General features: G+C 40.8%; 1 protein-coding gene across 14 annotated transcripts in view; it reads left to right on the forward strand.

Annotated features, from left to right (window-relative positions):
- The window catches only part of LOC101736219 (C-terminal-binding protein), a 132,009-nt gene that overhangs the window by 17,686 nt on the left and 91,146 nt on the right, over positions 1–23,177 (forward strand). For 2 of the 14 annotated variants that reach the window (XR_009976819.1, XR_009976820.1), the window contains exons 1-2: positions 10,562–13,228; positions 16,534–16,579. The exons of the other annotated variants lie outside the window; for them this stretch is intronic. The gene's annotated coding sequence lies outside the window, so the exon portion shown is untranslated. Of the gene's footprint in view, positions 1–10,561; positions 13,229–16,533; positions 16,580–23,177 lie in introns of those variants that run through there. 14 annotated transcript variants of the gene reach the window in all.

Genomic DNA, 23,177 nt, shown 5'->3' on the forward strand with positions numbered 1-23,177 from the left:
AATGACGTGTCTTTGGTGAGCCGTTTTTCGCGAACGTATGTTTTTTATCGGCCCGACTCGTTCGGCCGCTTAATGAAAGCCGGCGGGATGGAATGGCTAATTGGATTTCGTTTTGTATCGGAAATTGTCGGTCAGGCTTCGCTTCCATTTCGAAGCGTTTTATTCACATCAATTGTGTCTTTGTCATGGAAATTTCTGGTAATAATTTAAGCCGTTTTGATAGATGCTTCGACGAGATAATACTCGTTGTATAATTGAATATGCTATTTCGAAAAGGGCACATGTCGCATATTTTGTCAAATACGTTTTTTCATATACATGTAGTTTTGAGACTTGGCTACACCCATTTTATAATAGTTCCAGTCATTTTCTATTGCTAATTAACACTAAAATATATCTCTAAAAGTTAATATTTTAAATTTTACAATACTTTAGAAAATAATCAGTTTTTTTCATGGCCTGAACATTTTACATTTTCAGAGATGTGCCCTTTTCGAAATTGCATTTTCAATTGTACTTGTCTTATAATTGTTGAATCGTATAATCACCAAAGTTGAAATCATTTTAAAATTTGCAAAAGTTGTAACGAAGTTCCTTTGAGGAGTTTTCAAGTTATATTCTGAGAAACAATCCGCCAATACCTACCTCCCAGGAACAACCTCAAAAGAAAGTTTTTCGTTCACGGCATACCTTCGTTGGAAGTTTTATTAAAACGGCAAAATAACGTTGGGCGTGCGCGCTCCGAATAATTTATTCTAAGTCGTGCCTCACCGCTCTATCCTTAGCAGTATCGCCATTACCGAATGCTTTATTGAAGCAAAAAACCGGCGCTTACTGCGAAAACAAGTCGGTCGTTCTGCCATTGAATTTGATCCTAAGGCTGAGTCATACAACTGGCGACTGTAGAGATTGAGGGTTGGGGGAGGCAGGAAACCGTTTAGCTCAGCCACCTATTGTAGTATTGTGAAGGCACGTTGTTTTTGTGGAGTGTGGTGTCAGCGACAGGCTTGCCTTGGCTAACTTTATACGGATCGCTCAAAACGTCTAGCTAGACAATTTATTAGGTCGACCGCCTGAGATTCTGTTAGTGAACGGTTTTGTTTAACATTGCCCAGATAGCTGGGCGTTGTTTTCGAAAACAAGCCCGACTCTATTTATTTAAATTTTATGGGACAATATCGAGACTTGTCAACAAGATTTCTTAACGGTTATAAGGTTTATTTTTATGGCGTATTATCTTCTGCAAACTAACGTATATAATATTAATCTATTGTACAGTTTTGACTCGGTATCTCGAAAAGAGATGCTGATACACAATTTAGCCTCTTAAACTTCAAAAAGCAGAAAACAGTATTAAAACAAACAACACTTAATTAACAAGAGCAGCTGAGGAAGCAAGTTTAATTGCTCCAAAGATAGGTACAAAAGAAGTTTGGATGCCGCCGACGGGGGTTGGTTGGGTGGGTGACTCAGCTGGAAAGTTGACGACGAATTTTAAAAGGGACTAAAAGGAAGGCGACCGTAGCTCTTGTTACTCTTTCACAGTTTAACTTTGTACAGGGTTGTCGTTTAAAAAAGTTTGGACGAACTTTAAATTTTTATCATGTCCGCTTGTCAGTTGAAAAATAAATTCACGGAGTTCGTTTTTTTGCCACCTAGTATTTTGAAATGTCAATAATTGACTTCATTGTCTCACTACTGGTGTTACCTGGCAAGTTATCACGTAGGTATCACCCATACTGCCTATTTCTGCCGCCAATTTGTCATGCTATCCTTTTTGAGCGTTAGGACAACTGTTATACAATCAAGGCTTCATGGGTGGTGGTATTCATGTAAAGGTATTATTTTGTTAAGCGGTAATAGTAGTAGTGTAAGTAGGCACAGATGAAAAGAAAAATGAGGCAGCTTAAAGAAGATTTTATTGGGATTTGAATAGTTTCCATATTGCGTGCTATGTCTGGACTTTCTATTTTTAATCATCAATCAATCTTTCCTTATTCTTCTCTGTGAAGTGAATTGTACCGCAGATTTTACCGTGAAAGTCAATCGTATACATTTGTTAATTACGTATTTAACTAGAAAGGTACCTGCCTGCGGGATTCGAACACCGGCACATTTGCATCGCTCGATACGAATGCACCGTGCGTTTTAGCCTTTAGACTTTTTCTTTTTATTGCTTAGATGGGTGAACGAGCTCACATCCCACCTGGTGTTAAGTGGTTACTGAAGCCCATAGATATCTACGACGTAAACGCGCCACCCACCTTGAGACATAAGTTCTAAGGTCTCAAGTATAGTTACAACGGCTGCCCCACCCTTCAAACCGAAACGCATCACTGCTTCATGGCAGAAATAGGCAGAGCGGTAGCGGACACACAATTGGTTCTACCACCAGTAAAATTATGGCAAATTACCATATACATCTATATTTCCAGCCCTGCGTCGGTGGCGCTTTACTATATAGGTTTAAAGCCCAATGCAATTACTTAGACCGCGCTAGTTTCACTGAACCGCCAAGGACTCGTTCACATTTTATGCTTTCCTATATATTTTCTAGTTTTATTAGTGACATTTAGTGCGGCAGCTTCAAAAACGCAATTTAAACTTCTCGTGCGTGTTGGTTTACTTTAGTAAAAAAATCTTCAAGTCCAGACTTTTGACTGCTAAAGAAAATTCAGATTGGTTTTTATAATAAGTGAATGGGCAATGATTATTGCGTTGCTGCCAGTTTATATTAATGGATTAAGTAATCGTATATATTAGTGCTTTTGCTAAATCCGGCCACATTTTAGTATGGCTTTGTTTGAAAACAAAACTTGCATATTGATATTTATTTTATTGCCTTTGTAGGCAGACGAGCATACGGCACACCTGATGGTGAGTGGTTACTGTCACCCATGAAGTTTAGCAATGCCAGGGGCAGAGCCAAGCCGCTACCTACCGTTAAGTACTCTCCACAAGCCTCATTTGAATCATCATAGCGCTCGGGAAACACCGTGGAGGGGAGCTCATTCCAAAGCCGGATGGTACGTGGCATAAAAGATCTGGAAAGGTACTGTGGATGAACTCAGTGGCTCCAGGTAGTATGGAATTTGTATTCGAATTAAAGAATCTTAGTTGTGATAAAATTGTGCGTAGTTGTAGTGTATTTTAATTAACTTCGTTGAAATTTAGATCATATTATATGAAATAAATCGAAAATATCATCTGGTATCTAATAAATATACTAAGAGAATTTTTGACCTTTTATGTGCGGGCGCGGTCGTGAAAATTTAAATTTAGACGTAGCAAAATATCTTTAAAATTTTAAATTTCTGATTTTTAATGTACAAGTCAGTTTAAATGAACATTTGATAACTGCGCTACATTCTAGAATGTACCAGTTTATTAATGTCAATAAGGTTATCTTTCGGAGCTTCGTTTTAGTTACACTTATTAGGAATATAACGTGTTTATGTAGTACTAGCGACCCGCCTTCGCTTCGCTTCGGGAACATTTCATTTTATTATTGACTAGCGACCCGCCCTCGCTTCGCTTCGGAAACATTAAAACACACATGAAACCAAAAAAATAAAATAAAATAAAAATTAAAAAAAGTAGCCTATGTTCATCAGGGACAATGTCGGCTTCTAATGGAAAAATAATTTTTCAAATCGGTCCAGTAGTTTCGGAGCCTATTCGAAACAAACAAACAAACAAATCTTTCCTCTTTATAATATTATTAGTATAGATTTTAGTTAGATTAAAAGTTTGAGGTGGTTTTTAAATGTTTTTTCGTTTTCGTGTTGATATTAATTAGTAGTTCAGTAGCTTTTACCTTCTTTAAATACATAACCTTGGCTTTGAATTTGTTTTAAGTTAAACCAATCTAAACTAATTAGCCAGCATAGTTTTATTGATTTGCGTTGTAATAGAAAAAAGGGAGTGTAGTGATTATTAAGTGTCGTTCGGTATTTTTGCCATTTCGATTATCAATCTCGTTTTCACGGACGTTAATTCTAAAAGCCCTTTCACTGGTCTGCGTGCTTAGTGCGAGTTTTTTAACGTTCTCGAAAGCGTAAGAGTTAACCCAATTTTGTATGCAGTTGGAACAGCGCCCCTAACGACAAACGTAGGCAAACGATCCCATTCCATACAAATATGAGATAACTTTTACGCTATCGAGAACGTTAAAAAACTCGGACTAAGCACACTGGATAAACTAGTCCCGTCGTTTCGAATTTAGTTTACGTAGCCTCCGACGTTCTCGCTAGTGTGTGAGTCCGGGATTCTGAGCTGACGTAAACTAAACGATCCCGTGCCACTCGGAAACGAATTGTTTGTCCCGAAGTGGCACCGTCGTCGTCTCTCGCTACGGCGGAATACGTTTTTGATCGCCGGAATTTCATTACTCGCCTTCACGGAATCACGTATAAAAGACATTTTGCGCACTCGTAATGTTCTCTCGTGACCGTCTGCTGCTTGCTGTATTAGACGGTATATCTGTTGTCAGGTTGTGTTTATTGTGCGGTCTGTGTTTGGTATGTGTGTGTGTGTGTCTTTCAATGATTTTATTAAATTGTAGTCAACTAGAGGTCCCGCAGTAGTCGAAATTCGACTATAATTAATTGGAATTGTAAGTTTGTACACTATTATGATTGTATTTTATACTTCTATAATCACAAATTTGGCCAAGACTACACTATGAAAAATATTAACAAAGACAAACCATATTCTATTCTCAATTTGACAACAGACGTCAAGAACAAAAGTTTGACAATAAATAGTATGCATGCATGTGTGCGTCCATTACATGGCATGTAGTGTGTGTAATGTTTTCTTTATTGATTTAATGTATCTTTTATGCATTATTTTAAAAAAATATTAACATTGTGCACTTCTTCTCTATATTTTCTATAAGTGTGGAAAATTTCATCCTCGTCCGTCGGCGCAATTTTCTTAAAAAAGGATACAAAGTTTTTGCTTCACGTATTAATATATAGATACCGAAGCGTTGACGAAAAGTCAAATCTCACATTAATTTTCCTAAATAGTGCTCTAGTTACTGTTGTTTGTGTTGAAGTACGTAAATTGATTACGAGTAATTACATTAGAAACGTTGAGTAATAATGAATCAGTAGTCGAATTTGAAAAATGGAAACGAACATAATTAATTCACGCACACGACAGGCATATAATTAAAATAAATTTAATGACGCCAAACCAAACGAAGCCGAAGTAATTACATTAAAAAGATGGGCTGACTTTAGCGGAGTACCTCTCCGCTACTGTTTATACTTACTTATGACGACATACCCTTGCGTGCCTCTAATAAGATTGACATAGCAGAAGACGCATGCGTTTTGAATTATTGAAATGGTTTACATTAATACATGCTTTCACTGTATGCAACTTTTAAAGAAATATAAATTGTTTTCTTGATTTATATTACAATAACCAACAGATTGTAGTGTCCCAATAAATTTTAGTAGTTGACACAAATAAAGATACATTGTTAGTGTTATTTGCCGAATGGGTAGACGGTCACATCTCTCGCATTAACCCACATGTCAACCCGCATTAGATCCAAGTTCCAAGAACGGATATTTAGGCTTTCCAAAAAAGAACGCACATGTCTTCGCGTCATCAATCTACACACAGATTGGTAGGAAAATAAGATGACAATGAGACAATGTTCTTTTGTACCGTCATGAAGCATATTCCTCGTGTTTGTTACAATAACGAATATTATGTATTACATTTTGCAAACAGTCCATTTTCCCAGTAACATGTTTATCGTATGTAAATATCCGGTTACTGGTGTGTCATTAGTTTACTACTATAAACAAATTCAGCTACATAAGAACTAGTGTAATTTGTAATCTATACTAATATATAAATCTACATTGGTTTTTACGGATGTTCCGTTATAACTACTGAACCATGCATCCGATTAACTTGAAACTTGGTATCCATGTAGAAAATACATGTACTTAATGGATGAATTTGTTGGACTCCCACGTCCTTACGGATCCATCAGATCCAGTAACCTTTGCATTAGACGCCTTCAGCTCTAACACTAGGAGCAGGCTTAGAGACCCCGGTAACCGTACTCGTCGAACTCGACAAAGAGTTCGACGTGCAACTTAACCAATGAACTAGCTTGCTGAGTTTCTCGCCGGATCTTCTCAGCGGGTCGCGATTCCGATCCGGTAGTAGATTCATTCGCGAAGCAGCTGCTCTCGAGTTGTTAGGTCTCCTTCGGAGGCGCTCGGGCAGCTGTAAGCAAATACCATCCCTCCTGGCTGAGCCTTTGCTCGACCACCTGTCCTGGTGAAACTGGAAAGGTCTTTCCAGATTGGACTCTCTAATTATAATGACAATAAATAATAATGTTACTTTTAAATGCGCAGCGAAGCGGGCGAGTACGGCTAGTATAATATATTTTTATTACGAAACTCATATAAGTATTTTCTTAAAATGTCTGTATAAAAATGTCGAAGTACCAATGAAGCATCGTCTTGCGCATTCAGCCGGATTTCTCGCTCGGTTCGCGTTTCTTTTATGTGAAGGACCGTTCGTAGCTAGCGGCGACAGTAAAAAGCCGAGGGTGACCGGACCGGAATATCGCTGATTGTGTGTAGTAAGTAAAACGATAGTCTGTAAAAAACGCATCCGGTGTTTTTTAGTCTACTTTGGAATTTTGTTAAATGATTCATTTGCTTCATTCTTCTGTCTTAAGGCTTTGGAAATATTAACAAGTTGACGAATACGAAACACAGACGCGTTCGTATATATTTTTTTTTGCTTAGGTCGGTGGACGAGCTCACAGCCCACCTGGTGTTAAGTGGTTACTGAAGCCCATAGACATCTATTGCATATTATTCAAAGGTTAGCTTGTATTTATGTGAAAACAACAGAGACTAAGGTATAATTGCTTCTGTGGTATTCTTGTAGTTGTGTTATTTAACACAAGTTGGATCTTGAGTAGATACTATCTGCCATTTTACTCCCAAAAAAAATCAGTGTGCATTCAACTTTTTCCTAATCTTTAGACCTTTCCATAAATAAATATAAGAAATGTTGTTTTTTAATTTAATCCAATTTTTTATCAGCAAAATATACTGTGTCGTCTTGCAAAAAATCACTCGTGTAAAATAAATAATAATATTCCTCCCAAAGTTACCCTAAATAAGATGCATATTAATGATCACGAATTCTTACATAAGTGTCATTGAACATTACAACACTTACGTACTAATAATAATATTACATAAATAAAAAATCGAATTAGAATATTGTGTAAGTAGTTCGTGGATTTCGGTGATAAATCATAGTGATACATCTTATTAAAGTCGAATCGAACAAGTTTTATTGCCAATGAAAAAGTTACGACAGATTTTTTTTTTAAATCTAGTGTTATCGAATTTAAAAAAAATCGTCCGTTGCATTTTCTTTTTCTTCCTTTTTTTTATTGCTTAGATGGGTGGACGAGCTCACAGCCCACCTGGTGTTAAGTGGTTACTGGAGCCCATACACATCTACAACGTAAATGCGCCACCCACCTTGAGACATAAGTTCTAAGGTCTCAGTATAGTTACAATATTTAAGCATAGACTTATGTAAATTGTGGTAGTTGTTGTGACCTGTAAATTTCACTGTTGTTCTTCGAACTTCGCTTACTGGGAGGCTTGCGACATTTGCATTGTACAGACATGTTTAAAGCTACAAATCGTCGTAAGAGAAAAAATTGTCAACTTCGACACGTGAGTGAAGTCAAAGTGTACTTGTCATTGAATATGCAGTGGCCAAAGGAAGTAGGTATACGAACGAATATCTTATGATACTGAATGCATGTTTGTTGTGCGTATTTAAGTCGTCGTGGCTTAAAGGATGAAAGAAGAGGGAAAGCGATGTTACTATATGTGCCGGTGTTCTAATTCCGCAGGCAGTTACCAATTTTTCTAATTAGCTCCGTATTCAACAAATCAAACGGTCAACCTCTATTTTTCATATACAAGGGTGACACATCAAAAAAAAAAAACAAATAATATAATATATGGCAAAACAACGTTTGTCGGGTTAGCTAGTTATAATATAGAATTGAAACTTAGTGTCCGCCTCGAGTGGTTATAATAATTTACTAGTAAGTGAAAAAGTTAAAAATAAAAAAACAAAGAAATCGTGCTAGAAAATCGGTAACAAAATAAAATGCAAACAGACTTGTTTTAGAATGGTTATGCACTTTTTATTTACATATTGGCCCTTTGTCATTTAAACACGGCCCCAGTGCCCGTTCTATTTTTAATTAAAATAAGACAAAGCATCTTTTATTGAGCTAATGTTCAGTCTATTGTCGCCTTCATGCAAAAGATAAAAAAATCAACAAAGAAAGTTTGTTTCTGACGTAGGCTGTATAAAAAAAAATGTATTCACAAAAGATCTCTTCTCAGACTTGTGACATAAACTAAGTAAAAATCCACTGATGCTTACTAAGAAACAACGTGATAATTGTTCACAAAAAATTTAAAATGTCTATTGTTATACCATGCGAATGAGGTAATATTATTAAATTGGGTAGTGTAGTTTTATTATGTGTTAGAATGATATAATTTTATTTAAAACCTTTTACAAGTAGATAGACATCGTTGGATGCGCATTCCGATTTGAGCAACCGACGCGCGTGGACGTGCTCATTGTTTTGTCGGAAGTGACTACCGGTGATAATAGATCATTGTTCGTGGCACATCTGTGGCCCAAGTGTTTCTCGGAATTTGTACCTGCGCCTAATTGCAAGGCATTGCCGCCCGGGAACTGTGCAGTGGTTCTATTCACTCTAATTCTATTCTACTTATTCTATTCACTAAAATTTCTAAAATTCCTAGAATCGCTTCGGCCAATTTAGTGTTACCGACGCAGGGGCCTCGCCGCAAGGCGAGCGCGTGTTTAAGTCCCGGGGCCGCCCCCCCCGGGCGAAAATCACGTAAAGATGGAGGAAAAACTTTTCATCGACTTCATTCGGGAAAAATATCCGTCAATCGCGCCCGAATTCGAAGCCTATAGGGCCTCTTTTGGTAATTATTCTCCCCCTGCATCTCTCGCCGCCGTCGCCAAACATGCCTCGCAGGCATGCCTCGCGTGCCCCGCCGCCGGTCCGTGTTCAAGCGCACGTACGCACGCCGCCGCCGTAGCGTCTAACGCCCCCGCCCCCGCTACCCCCGCGCCCGCGTCAATCACGTCAGTTTCGTCCGTCGCGACCTCAATAGCGTCTAGTTCAGGCTCCGATACCGAATCGGAGATGGACTTCGAGTCCGCGACTAACCCTCAACCCGGAACCTCGGATGGGTTCCAAACTGTAACGCGCGGTAAAAAGCGTACTCGCGTCGTGGAGTCCCGGAGCTCCATGACGAAGCAAACCAAGTCCGCGACCGCCTCCCGACCGCAGGTAGTCGTAACGCCGGAGTCGGACTCCGCCCGCCGCGTAATCCCACCGCCGCGCCCAAAAACCGCGCCCGCGCCTAAAACAGTTGTCCCGCCCCCGCTGATACTCCAGGAGAAGTCAGCGTGGAATCGCGTATCCCAGGCCCTTCAGGCCAACAAAATTAATTATACCCATGCGCGTAACGTCGCGCATGGGATTCAGATTAAGGTCGCAACGCCGGGCGACCATAGGGCCCTCTCTGCTTACCTCCGAAAGGAGAACATAGGTTATCACACCTATGCTCTTCAGGAGGACCGCGAACTCCGCGTAGTGATACGTGGAGTCCCCAAGGAACTCGACATAGACTACGTAAAGGAGGATCTGATCGGTCAGTCCCTCCCAATAATTAGTGTGCACCGGATGCACAGCGGACGCGGCAGACAGCCGTACAATATGATTCTCGTCGCGCTAGAATCAACCCCGGAGGCAAAGAAAAGAATCTCATGTCTCAAAACGATATGCGGCCTCTCCGGGGTCACCATCGAAGCCCCCCATAAACGTGGTACTCCCGGGCAGTGCCACAGGTGCCAGCTCTATGGCCACTCAGCGCGTAATTGCCACGCGCGCCCCCGCTGCGTGAAATGCCTCGGCGATCACGCAACCACAGAATGTTCGCGTGTTAGGGAAACCGCGACGGAACCCCCAAGCTGTGTCCTATGCCTTAAGCAAGGGCACCCGGCAAACTACCGCGGATGTCCTAGGGCTCCGCGTAAACGCCTGAACCACCCAGCCCCCCGAACCGTCGACCCAAAGACTTCGGCGCCTTCAGTGCCGAAACCAGCCTTCGTACCGGCTGCGGTTCCCACCGTCTCGGCGTGGAAAAAACCGCTGCCGTATACGAAGGAGGGAACACAAAACGTACCCCAGCTCCCGCCTGCGACACGTCACGCGCCTCAGCCCCTGCTCGCACCTCGCCCCGCGCCCGCGTACCGCCCCCCGCAACCCTCAGTCGTCAACGACTTCGCGCTCGTGCGCGACTTCGTCACCGCGGTAAACTTTGACCGTCTGCGATCGTTCGCAGATGCTATCCGTAGGTCGGTAACCCCCGAACAGCGGCTCGCGGCCGCTTTCGATCACATGGACGTCTACGAGTCCGTGTCTCGCACGTTATAAAAATTCTTTACCGGTAATCAATGGCGCAAAAAGGTAGAGAAAAACCGTATTCCCTTACGTTAGCATTCTACAATGCTAACGGACTCGCGCGGCAACGCGATCAAATTTTCGAATTCCTCCGCGATAATCTTGTAGATATTTTGTTAGTGCAGGAGACCTGTCTGAAGCCCTCGCGTCGTGACCCGAAAGTCGCGAATTACGTCATGGTTAGGAATGACAGACTCACCGCCTCCAAAGGCGGGACTGCCATTTACTATAGGCGGGCTCTGCACGTTGTTCCTCTCGATACTCCCTCGCTCTTACATATCGAGGCGTCAGTGTGCCGTATCTCGCTGACGGGACACCAGCCGATCGTCATCGCATCCGTTTATCTACCCCCGGACAAGCCCCTCCTGAGCAGTGACATCGAGTCACTGTTTGGCATGGGAGACTCCGTCATCCTGGCAGGCGATTTAAATTGCCACCACACTAGGTGGAACTGCCATCGTACGAACGTTAACGGTAGGCGTCTCGACGCGTTTATAGACGACCTCACTTTTGAAGTAGTCGGTCCCCCAACTCCAACATGTTATCCGTATAACATCGCGCTCCGTCCGAGCACTATAGACCTGGCATTGCTTAGGAACGTAACTCTGCGCTTACGTTCCATCGAAGCACTGTCAGAGCTCGACTCAGACCACCGACCTGTCCTTATGCAGCTCGGTCGCCCTCACAACCCAGCCACTGTTACGAGGACCATGGTGGATTGGAATAAGCTGGGCACGTGCCTAGCCGAAGCCGCTCCGCCAATCCTCCCTTACGGCCCGGATTCGAATCTATCCCCCGAGGACACCGTCGAATCCATAAACATCATTACCGATCACATCTCTTCCGCGATCATTAGATCTTCAAAAGAACTCGATGTGGAGGACAGCTTCCACCGCATCAGACTGTCCTCCGAACTTAGGAATCTCTTAAGAGTTAGGAACGCGGCAATCCGGGCCTACGATCGTCTTCCCACGCATTCAAACCGGATTCGGATGCGTCGTCTACAACGCGAAGTCCACTCCCGCCTAAGTGACGCGCGTAACGATAATTGGCATAGTTATTTAGAACAACTCGCGCCCTCCCACCAAGCATACTGGCGACTAGCTAGGACTCTCAAATCCGAAACTACCGCTACTATGCCTCCCCTCGTACGCCCTTCAGGCCAACCACCGGCATTCGATGACGATGACAAGGCTGAGCTGTTGGCCGATGCACTGCAAGAGCAGTGCACCACCAGCACTCAACACGCGGACCCCGAACACACCGAGTTAGTCGACAGGGAGGTCGAGCGCAGAGCTTCCCTGCCGCCCTCGGACGCGTTACCCCCCATTACCACTGACGAAGTTAGAGACGCGATCCACAATCTCCAACCTAGGAAGGCATCCGGCTCCGACGGCATTCGCAACCGCGCGCTAAAACTCTTGCCAGTCCAACTGATAGCAATGTTGGCTACAATTTTAAATGCCGCTATGACGCACTGCATCTTTCCCGCGGTGTGGAAAGAAGCGGATGTTATCGGTATACATAAGCCGGGCAAACCGACAAACGAAACTTCTAGTTACCGTCCGATTAGTCTCCTCCCGACGATAGGAAAAATTTACGAACGGCTCCTTAGGAAACGCCTCTGGGATTTTGTTACCGCGAACAAAATTCTCATAGACGAACAGTTCGGATTCCGCTCTAAACACTCGTGCGTACAACAAGTGCACCGCCTCACGGAGCACATCCTGATAGGCCTAAATAGGCGTAAACAAATCCCGACCGGCGCCCTCTTCTTCGACATCGCGAAGGCGTTCGACAAAGTCTGGCACAACGGTTTAATTTACAAACTGTACAACATGGGAGTGCCAGACAGACTCGTGCTCATCATACGAGACTTCTTGTCGAACCGTTCGTTTCGATATCGAGTAGAGGGAACTCGTTCTCGTCCCCGTCAACTGACTGCCGGAGTCCCGCAAGGCTCCGCGCTCTCCCCGTTATTATTTAGTTTGTATATCAATGATATACCCCGGTCTCCGGAGACCCATCTAGCGCTCTTCGCCGATGACACGGCTATCTACTACTCGTGTAGGAAGATGTCGCTGCTTCATCGGCGACTCCAGATCGCAGTAGCCACCATGGGACAGTGGTTCCGGAAGTGGCGCATCGACATCAACCCCACGAAAAGCACAGCGGTGCTCTTCAAAAGGGGTCGCCCTCCGAATACCACTTCGAGCATCCCACTCCCTAATAGGCGCGCAAACACCTCCGCCGTTAGCCCCGTCACTCTCTTTGGCCAGCCCATACCGTGGGCCTCGCAGGTCAAATACCTAGGCGTCACCCTCGACAGAGGGATGACATTCCGTCCCCATATTAAAACGGTACGCGACCGTGCCGCCTTCATATTAGGACGTCTCTACCCTATGCTTTGCAAGCGAAGCAAACTGTCCCTCCGTAATAAGGTAACTCTCTACAAAACTTGCATACGCCCCGTTATGACGTATGCAAGCGTAGTGTTCGCTCACGCAGCCCGCACCAACTTGAAGCCCCTTCAGGTTATTCAATCCCGATTCTGCAGGATAGCCGTCGGAGCACCATGGTTCCTGAGGAACGTGGATCTCCACGATGACCTGGAGCTTGACTCTGTCAGTAAGTATCTACAGTCGGCATCGCTGCGCCATTTTGAGAAGGCGGCACGACATGAGAACCCTCTCATCGTAGCCGCTGGAAATTACATACCCGACCCAGTAGACCGAATGGTAAACCGTCGACGTCGCCCAAAGCACGTCATTACGGATCCTCCTGATCCATTAACGGTGCTCTTAGGCACCACAAGCACCGGTCACCGTCCTCGTCGAACCCGTCGCTTGCGACGAAGGGCTCGACGAGCGAACTAACCCATAGACACAGCCCACTGAGTTTCTCGCCGGATCTTCTCAGTGGGTCACGTTTCCGATCCGGTGGTAGATTCTGCGAAGCACTGCTCTTGCTAGGGTCAGTGTTAGCAACTCTCCGGTTGAGCCCCGCGAGCTCACCTACAAACGTTAGGGTGAAGCTGAAATAGCCTCTCAAGGCTATCAGCATAGGTAGGAAAAAAAAAAAAAAAAAAAAAAAGTTGGATGCGCTCCGAAATTTCTTTAATATTTGTGAAGAGGGTAGGTGTCAACGAAATGTCGGGTGGAAATTTATTTTGTATTAGAAATACTATTTCCTTTGTCTTAGATATATGTACTTTGCTTCCTAAATGTCTGACTGGTTACCACAAAAATAGGCAGGTAGGTACTGCGAACCACACGCAGTCGCACCCTGTTTATTACCAGTGAAGATGTGTCGCAAATTAGAAGCAAAGCACGAGTAATCATTGCTGCTCTTGTACGGTTGACGTCACAATTCGGGGTCGTTAACCTGACATACAAAAGATCCCAAATCATTTTGACGTAATCTGACGCCATCCATATATTTAATTTTTATGCTTTTCTTATTAAATGAATAGCCTCTTATATTACATCGTATAATTAAAAAAAATGTTTATTTAATGCCTGCGTGATTAAAATGTGAAACGTTAACTGGATTAAAACGTTAATGTAAATATCAATATTAGTATTTTTGTAAATAGTAATCTAGAAAAAAGTAAAAAACCGAATAATTGTGTAAAAGGATGTTGAATAAAACGTCAAAGCAATTTATCAATTCGATCAAACGCGTTCGTTACATTTGATGCTAATCGCTTTTTGTATGGCGTCTCAAGGACGTTGTTACAAATTCAAGTTTTTTAATCAAGTTTAAAATCATTTACATAAAATTGAACGCAACTTATTTTATATAACGCGGTTCGTTTTGGGTGGGTATTTTCTGAGAAAAATTAGTACCTAGTACAGATTTTGCATACTTCATTTTCATATTGTAAACTTATTTTGTTTGCTGACGCACTGTGGCAGGTTTTGGGAACGATTTGAAGTCCACTCATCGCTAGTTTCAATATAAAATAAAATAACCTAGTATATCTGAAGATAACCTGTCAACCGAAATCTTGAAATGGCCACTTTCAGAGAATTACGAAAGCAGAGAATAATTTTTATTTGAAACAACACAATTATCACAAAATGCATTATTAAATTAAAAATTACAACGGAATCGAATTCTCTGATGTAATTAATAAGCACAACGGTCACGTACGATGAATTGAGACTTAATTGAAAACCAAATACCGATAATCATTATAAGAATGTTCAAGTTATAATTTGGACCGTTATAAAAACCGACCATTGTTCAAGACATTCGAATGTAGAAGAAATAGCGTAAGAAAGCTACGACGCCAGTCTTAGTTCAAACTCCGTATTTAACGGTAGTTTAAGGGGCTATTCCAGCTACGCGCGGATAGGGAGCAGAGATAGACACACATAGGAGCGTAACTAATAATGCCTATCATTTATCTGCGTCAGGTCCTAGTATTTTTTTTATTGCTTAGATGGGTGGACGATCTCACAGCTCACCTGGTGTTAAGTGGTTACTGGAGCCCATAGATAACTATAACGTAAATGCGCCACCCACCTTGAGATATAAGTTCTAAGGTCTCAAGTATAGTTACAACGGCTGCCCTACCTTTCAAACCGAAACGCATTACTGCTTCACGGCAGAAATAGGCAGGGTGGTGGGGTGTTATCTACCTGCGCGGACTCTCAAGAGGTCCTACCACCAGTAATTACGCAAATTATAATTTTGCGGGTTTGATTTTTATTACACGATGTTATTCCTTCACCGTGGAAGTCAATCGTGAACATTTGTCGGGTTCGTATTTCATTAGAAAAATTGGTATCCGCCTGAGATTCGAACACCGGTGCATCGCTCAACACGAATGCACCGGCCGTCTTATCCTTTAGACCACGACGACTTCGAACGGCAGCTATCAAGTTTCGTAGAAAACAAATAAGCTGTCACCTGTCTTTCTTTCTTTCTTCCTAATCATGGACAAATGCAAAAATATTTCATCAAATTTTGCAGCACGTACAAAAATAACGATCTCTGTATTACATGTGAGAATGTAGATTATTTAAATACCAAAAAAATAATATAAGCGTATTCGTAGAAATTATCGTTTTGATGATGCAATCGTATTGTGAACGGTGTGAATCATAATAATGTTTGTTTAAATAGTCTGTACTTAATGAGACTCGTTTGGCTTGACCAACGCGATTGTATAGTTTGTAGATTAAATGTGGAAACAACTATAGGTTACTTGTTAAACACAGATCTATTCAATTCATTTTTTAATATCACCCTTAAAATGAGGGGCTCATAAATTTAACGTAATAGTTTTAAACGAACAATTTCTCTGTTCTCGTATTCAGAACAAAATAATAATAAAAAAAGACGGTTGTCTGTAAAGTCGGTTTACTGACGATAGTTGAACGTCATAAGAAAATACGCCTCAGAGCGAGGTAACGCCGCATGAGTCATGTTTGTTCGTGCGCGCAGCCGGCTCCATCGAATTATAAGACGTTGTCACGTCAAAAACATATCTAATAACAAGCAAAATCCGTAAGAAATAAAATTCTCAACGATCATTCAATATTAACGTTTTATAACTTCGGGTGTCCGGGCGACACAAGGAGCTTAGGTTACGTAGCCGAGGGCGGTGACCTTGGGGCCACCCTCGCCTCCCTAAACCCACCTCTATAGATCTCTCGAGCGGGGGGCGGAGATGTGAGCTGACTTTTGAGTACCTATTCCTTTGACTGTACCAACTTACACAGTATTATATTGGATTCTCGAAACATGTCTCTCCTTTTGTCAAAACCTAGTAAGGTTATTTATTATTGCATTCTTTTTTCAAGTTGAGCTTAGTGTATTTTTGATGTAGGTACGCGAATTGGTTTCGTCTCGTCAAAGAATTTATTGGAATGTATATGAAAAATAAATGTGATTTTAATTGTTTAATTTTTGGTTGTTCACAGGTATGGAATAGAAATGGAATGAAATTTCTGTGATTGCAACCAGGCGGTAAGAAAAGTTTGCACCTAGGGCTGATCACAATATTAAATAAGAAATCGATATTTTATTTAATCGATATTTGACGACTTCTGTTTGGATCTGTACCTGATAAATATTTACCTAAGTACTTTATGCATCGCAGTTTTGAATAGTATATAAAAATGTTTTCCAATGTATGCGATGTTCTCGGGTGTTCGACTGGAGATTAATAAATCTCTTTAGCGGCGCAACCCTTGGGAGGCGTTTAAGACGACATGAATAATATAATGGTAATAGTAATTGAATAAATAAGATGTTTCCTTCAACATATTTTATCGATCTGCATTACTGCATGTCTATTTATCAATGATTCCATTATCTATTACAATATACTTATAAAATAACAATAAAAATATTACTTTCTCTAATGTCTTACATGCCAAAATAAAACTTATTAAAATAAAAATATGTATAGAATATTTTCGGCGTAGACAAAGCCCCATCCTGCTAACTTCATTGTTCTTTATCAAGAGGTAGGTCTGAATCGCGTTTATTAGAATTTCACTTAGACTAATAATTAACTTGCTTACGGACTTAATAATAATAAAAAATCATTAGTGTTAATATAATCATTACCAGACATGAATGTATTGGTATGAATGCGAATACCGATTAACCAATTAAATTGGAATACATCGATTAAATTGTATTTCAATATATGAGGCTGTTTCAGTATAATAAAAATTAACAAAGAGCGTTGCGGGCTTTGGTTTATTTGTGAAATCGTCTGACTTTTTTAATGAACAGTTCAATCAAAAACAAGGCTTGTGGAGAGTATTATGCGGTAGGCAGCGGGTTGGCTCTGCCCCTGGCATTGATGACGTCCATGAGCGACGGTAACCACTTACCATCAGGTGGTATGCTCGTCTGCCTGTTCGGGTAATAAAAAAAACTAATTTTAGCATAATAGGCATGCGAATTAAGTGTTGGTTAAGGTTTACAAAAAAAAACATACTTTTGATATAACGAAAGCATCTTAAATTAGCATTATTCATCAATAATGTTAATAATTAATTACAAATTAACGTATTTAGGTTGGCTATTAGTATTCCGTTTGAGTTTAGAGATTCGTTGTTTGGCTAGTTGTAATTACTAAAGTTTGTACTGAAGTAATAACGTTATCTTGTTCTGTTTCTTGTCGGGTTGCGTTGTCTAATCTTATAGACTGGTTGACAAACAGCACAGACTTGCATATTCGGTTGTTCTTTAAAAGTCTTAACTGTAACAGCAGCGATTTAGTTTTAGTTTTAGTCGTCGTGGCCTAACGGATAAGACGTCCGGTGCATTCGTGTTGAGCGATGCACCGATGTTCGAATCTCAGGCGGGTACCAATTTTTCTAATGAAATACGTACTCAACAAATGTTCACGATTGACTTCCACGGTGAAGGAATAAGATCGTGTAATAAAAATCAAACCCGCAAAATTATAACTTGCGTAATCACTGGTGGTAGGACCTCTTGGGAGTCCGCACGGGTAGGTACCACTACCCCGCCTATTTCCGCCGTGAAGCAGTAATGCGTTTCGGTTCGAAGGGTGGGGTAGCCGTTGTAACTATACTGAGATCTTAGAACTTATATCTCGAGGTGGGAGGCGCATTTACGTTGTAGATGTCTATGGGCTCCAGTAATCACTTAACACCAGGTGGGCTGTGAGCTCGTCCATCCATTTAGATGGATATTGCTTAGGCAATAAAAAAAAAGCAATAAAAAAAAAAACAACAGCGATTTAGTTTTAGTTCAAAGTAACCATGAATCAATGTTTACTCTCATTTCTGTTGCTTGAGAATAAATTGCTACATACATCAAACATACAATAAAATATTAGGATGTACGAAAAAGTGAGACTTAGTACACACAGCACAACGGGCAATAAAATTACAATTTCGCCCAGAAATTGAACTCGATTTGAACTATATTTTAGCACGCCGTAGCGCATTGCACTGTGAAAGTTGAGAAACTCACCTCCCTCCGAACCACCCCGCCAGTTTAGAACAGTCATAACGCTACATACACACACACACATCATACATTCTGCATGTGTACACACATAGCGCAAGTTCTCGCTAACTTGTTCGCCGAACTGGGAGTGTATTATGCAATCTTCCTTGCTTTCTCAACTCGGAAACTTGGTCTGCAATAGTCTTCATTGTCGTCGTCTGCGTTAATAACACAAACTCCGTTAATTTAAGTTGCGAGTTGTTAATGTCGCACTAATTTGCGTTACGCTCGACGCGTACATCCCGACTGCCTTCCTCTTTTAATATTTCGAATTCGCGAATCGCCACAACCACCGCCATTAAAGAAAATTCGTGGAACAGTAATAGTGCCGCGAAACGTTTTGCGTCGTAATGTTTGTACACAACGCTGTCTCTATTATTATTAGTAATGCGGGTTATTATTGCTAAGAGGAAAACGCGTCTCGAAATAGCGTGGTTGTGTGCCGTTGGTCGCACGCCGCATTGGCTCCATTATTCAGTTTTTTTTACAACGAGCGCCTAACGTTTCGGGCATTGGATCGAGCGACTAGTTCTGTTGACGTTGACGTTTTTGTGTCTCGTTCGCTTCGACTGACGCTTTGTCATTTTCGATCGACCATTACAATTTCCGGGCTCGCCATAAACAACCGCCGCTTCGAGCGTCATACGTAAACGACCACAATCAAAGACCCCGCCAACAGATGCTCTTCGCACATTCGGCGTTTTACGTGCAAGATTTAAATTGCTAATTTTACAGTCTATTGCTTGAAGCTTCCATAAAAGAATCGTGACTCAAAGAGTCTGTCGAGTGCTGCGTCGCGCCTATAAATTCAGGTGTTTTCTCGAGATTACAACACATTTATCACTGCTTATTCGTCTCACAAACGAAATGACGCTTGATCTAGACGACCCAAATTAAGACTAGTCGTTTAATCTATGTCAAGTCATTGGGAATATTTCCGTTTTTTTTCCTACTAATTAAGTAGTATTATTGGTGTTTTGTTTTTTTTAAAATGGTGTTTATGTTTTAATAAAAATATATACGTAACTTTTTTTTGTAACCAGGCTTATTCCAATTAGTGAGATTAGAAATGACGCGACCGATGCCAAATTGGATAATGTGCTCGCATGACTGTCGGCCCCCGACACACGACCTCGTGTCACCTTTACTTAGTAAAAATGCGTACCGCTTATCGATCGACCTGTTTTATCATGGTAATTTATTATTTGCTTATATTACGCAACTATTAAATAAAAATCTTACGTTACGGACGTTTTTTTCCCGGTTAGGGTACCCCACCGCATCGTCCCATAAGGAAATACATTCCAAAAAAATTGCAAGCGTTTATCCGTCTTCGTGGTGTTTCCGTGACCGCTGTTCTCACGTTGCTCTTTACTGTCGAAATTGATATCTTCGGCTCCTCAGCGTTCCTGTCCGAAACGAAAAAAAAAGACGGCGTGAAAGGCAACCGCGACCGCTGGCAACCAACCGGCCGGTGCATTCACCGCTCGCCGTATCAAATTTATCGCGGGATCGAAACGCGCGCATACCCGACAACGCGGTCCGTGTACACGCTTACCTGCGCGCCGCCTGGTCGCCAAACAACGTCATCACACGTGGCGCGGCGCGGCCGGTCCGCTCTGTGCGAGTGCACCACACCGATACACGGAATTCAGTCATTACACCACCCACATACAAATGTATTCAGCGAATGCGTCCGTCGTACTGTAATAATAATAACTAGAGGTCCCGCGGTAGTCGAAATTCGACTATAATTAATTGGAATTGTAAGTTTGTACACTATTATGATTGTATTTTATACTTCTATAATCACAAATTTCGCCAAGACTACACTATAAAAAATATTAACAAAGACAAACAATATTTAATCTCTTCTCAATTCGACAACAGACGCCAAGAACAAAAGTTTGACAATAAATAATAGTATGCATGTGTGTGTGCGTCAAATACATGGCATGTAGTGTGTGTAATGTTTTCTTTATTGATTTAATGTATCTTTTATGCATTATTTCAAAAAAATATTAGCATTGTGCACTTCTTCTCTATATTCTCTATAAGTGTGGAAAATTTCATACTCCTCCGTCCGCGCAATTTTCGTAAAAAGGAATACAATTTTTTTGCTTCACGTATTAATATATTGATAACGATTAGCCATTTCATTATTGTTATTTGAGGAGACGACGCTATCACCGGTCAGATAACGCGAATATAGATGACGTAACACATAGATTCGCACGCTGGTCGATCGTTGTGTATATACCTATTGTGACCGCGTGGACAAGAAGCGAAACCCTATTGTGTACACCCGTCGGATTGTACTCGGCGATGCTTTATAATGTTCGACTGGAACGGAGCTCTCCTATCACCTCAGGTACGTTGAACTCTCCAGTACAGTAAATAATAGCGAGATTTGAATACTCACTGCAAACAAAGTGACTGAATTTCCGTCTCTTGAGGTTTCGAGGGGCGCGTTCAGTGACCTTGCGGACACAATACACGCGTAACATTTATTTATAATCTCGGCTTTGACGAATACGTAGGTACGTGAATTTGTAGGTTATTGAATTAACTTGAGAGCTGATCTACTGTGAGGTTGTGTACCGTTTTACTTAGAGATGTTTGGTGAAGCGTTTTTCTTTTTCATTATTATGGTTACTAATTTCATTATTATGGTACTAACATTTTAGATTAATTAATTAAAAAAAAAGTACGATAGGAATAAAAATGTCAAATATTTATCTATTATTATTTAATATAATTACAATAATTGTATATTCACAAAAGGCTGGTTTTTTTTTTGAAAATAATGGTTTACTATATTTCGTGATAAAAAAACTTAACGTCACGTCGTGATATTGACGTAAACGTACCTTATCTGAGTGAGTATAAGTACTAGAATTACATACATTGTTTTAATCGAATAAACTATGTTTTATTGCAGCTTAAACTTTTAACTTTTGTATAGTTATTATTCAAAGAGCATTCTTTTTTTTTTACAATAGAATACATTCATCTCTGTATTCATCATCAGCGCTATTGTACGTAATACGTGTATGCAATTTATACAAGTCTCAGGGGCGTTTCCGTGACGTGATCGATGCGTTGAGTAGGTACGCTTCATCGACTTTTACCGTATACTAGTATTTGAAATATTCGTTGCGTCGAAAAATGTCTGAGACCGGAGTTTGAATTGTGTATTAAGTTCAAGGATATTGTACCCTTCAAATCGAAAAGCGTTTATTAGGTAAGTCGGTCGGTGGTGTGTCATGCGAGCTCAAAACACGCTTCCACAAATTATACAAAACACAGAATCAAGCTATAATGTTAATAAAGATACGATCTAATACCGTCACACTTTTGGCTTATATAGAAACTGGAGAGATGTTGGTGCTACATAGAACAAGCAAACGAACCTGCACTAATTCATTCGAAACAATTTTTTATGGTCTTTATAAGTAGATGAGCATACGACCCACCTGATGTTGAGTGATTACCGTCGCCCATGGACGTCAGCAATGCCAAGGGCCAAATCTGTTTTTATTCAACGAGTTTTTGAGGGTTTATTTAAATTACAATTTAAAGAATTCAATTTGGTCGATTCCCATGTTAAATGCTTATTTTTCCCTGGACTATAATTTTATTTTGTTAGGCAAAAGTAAAACTTCCAAAAGTAGCAAGTTTTGTTTGCATTTAATTGAGTAAAAAATAAAATGCTCTTTTTAAATTATCGTCTGGAATATTCCATGATATTCTGATTATGATAATCTAGATGCTAAACGACGGTGGTTGCCTGAGTTGGAAACGAATTCAAAACAAACATTCCAACTGGAGTATGTAAAATGGTTTCAAAGCTTATTATGCAAAAGTGTGGGAAAAAAAATACCAGGAGTATTTCAGTTTAAAATCTATTCATTGATATTTTAAATGGTATTGTTAATATCTGTGATGGTAATCTTCTTCTTCTATCTCTATATATAGAAATTAATTGCTGTTCGTTAGTCTCGCTAAAACTCGAGAACGGCTGGATCGATTTCGGTAATTTTAGTTTTGAATTATTTGTGGAAGTCCAGCGAAGGTTTAAAAGGTAGATAAATATGAAAATGCTCGGAATTAAATAAAAATAACAATTTTGTTTTTCCTTTGATGTGTCCCCCGTAGGACAGGACGGATTCCTTTTGTTTGTTTTAAGTTTATTTTATACAAAAGTTTAGGTCTTTTATTTGTCGATTGAGGCACTACGAAGTCTGCCGGGTCAGCTAGTAAAGGATAAAGGTGAGACGGTTGTTATTTCGTTGAAATTGAAGCTTCAACTTTATGTTTCAAGATTGGCGGTGGCGGCCTTTTTCTGCGGTGTCTAACATCCAATAGACGGTAGAAACACCTAAAAGTGCGTTTGCAAAATGTAATCGTGTTATTTGTATATGAATTTGTATGTTCCACTCTGATTTCGGTTTTTGATATAGGTAAGTAAGGCAATGTGTAGTTCAGTGTTCGTGGTTGGCATTCTTCTTCTTCGTCGGTTTCTTCATTGCTGAAGGTCGTGTCCTTGAAACTTGACCGTTGCCTGTCT

This window comes from Bombyx mori, chromosome 26 (genome assembly GCF_030269925.1).
Source record: "Bombyx mori chromosome 26, ASM3026992v2".
Classification (NCBI taxonomy): domain Eukaryota; kingdom Metazoa; phylum Arthropoda; class Insecta; order Lepidoptera; family Bombycidae; genus Bombyx; species Bombyx mori.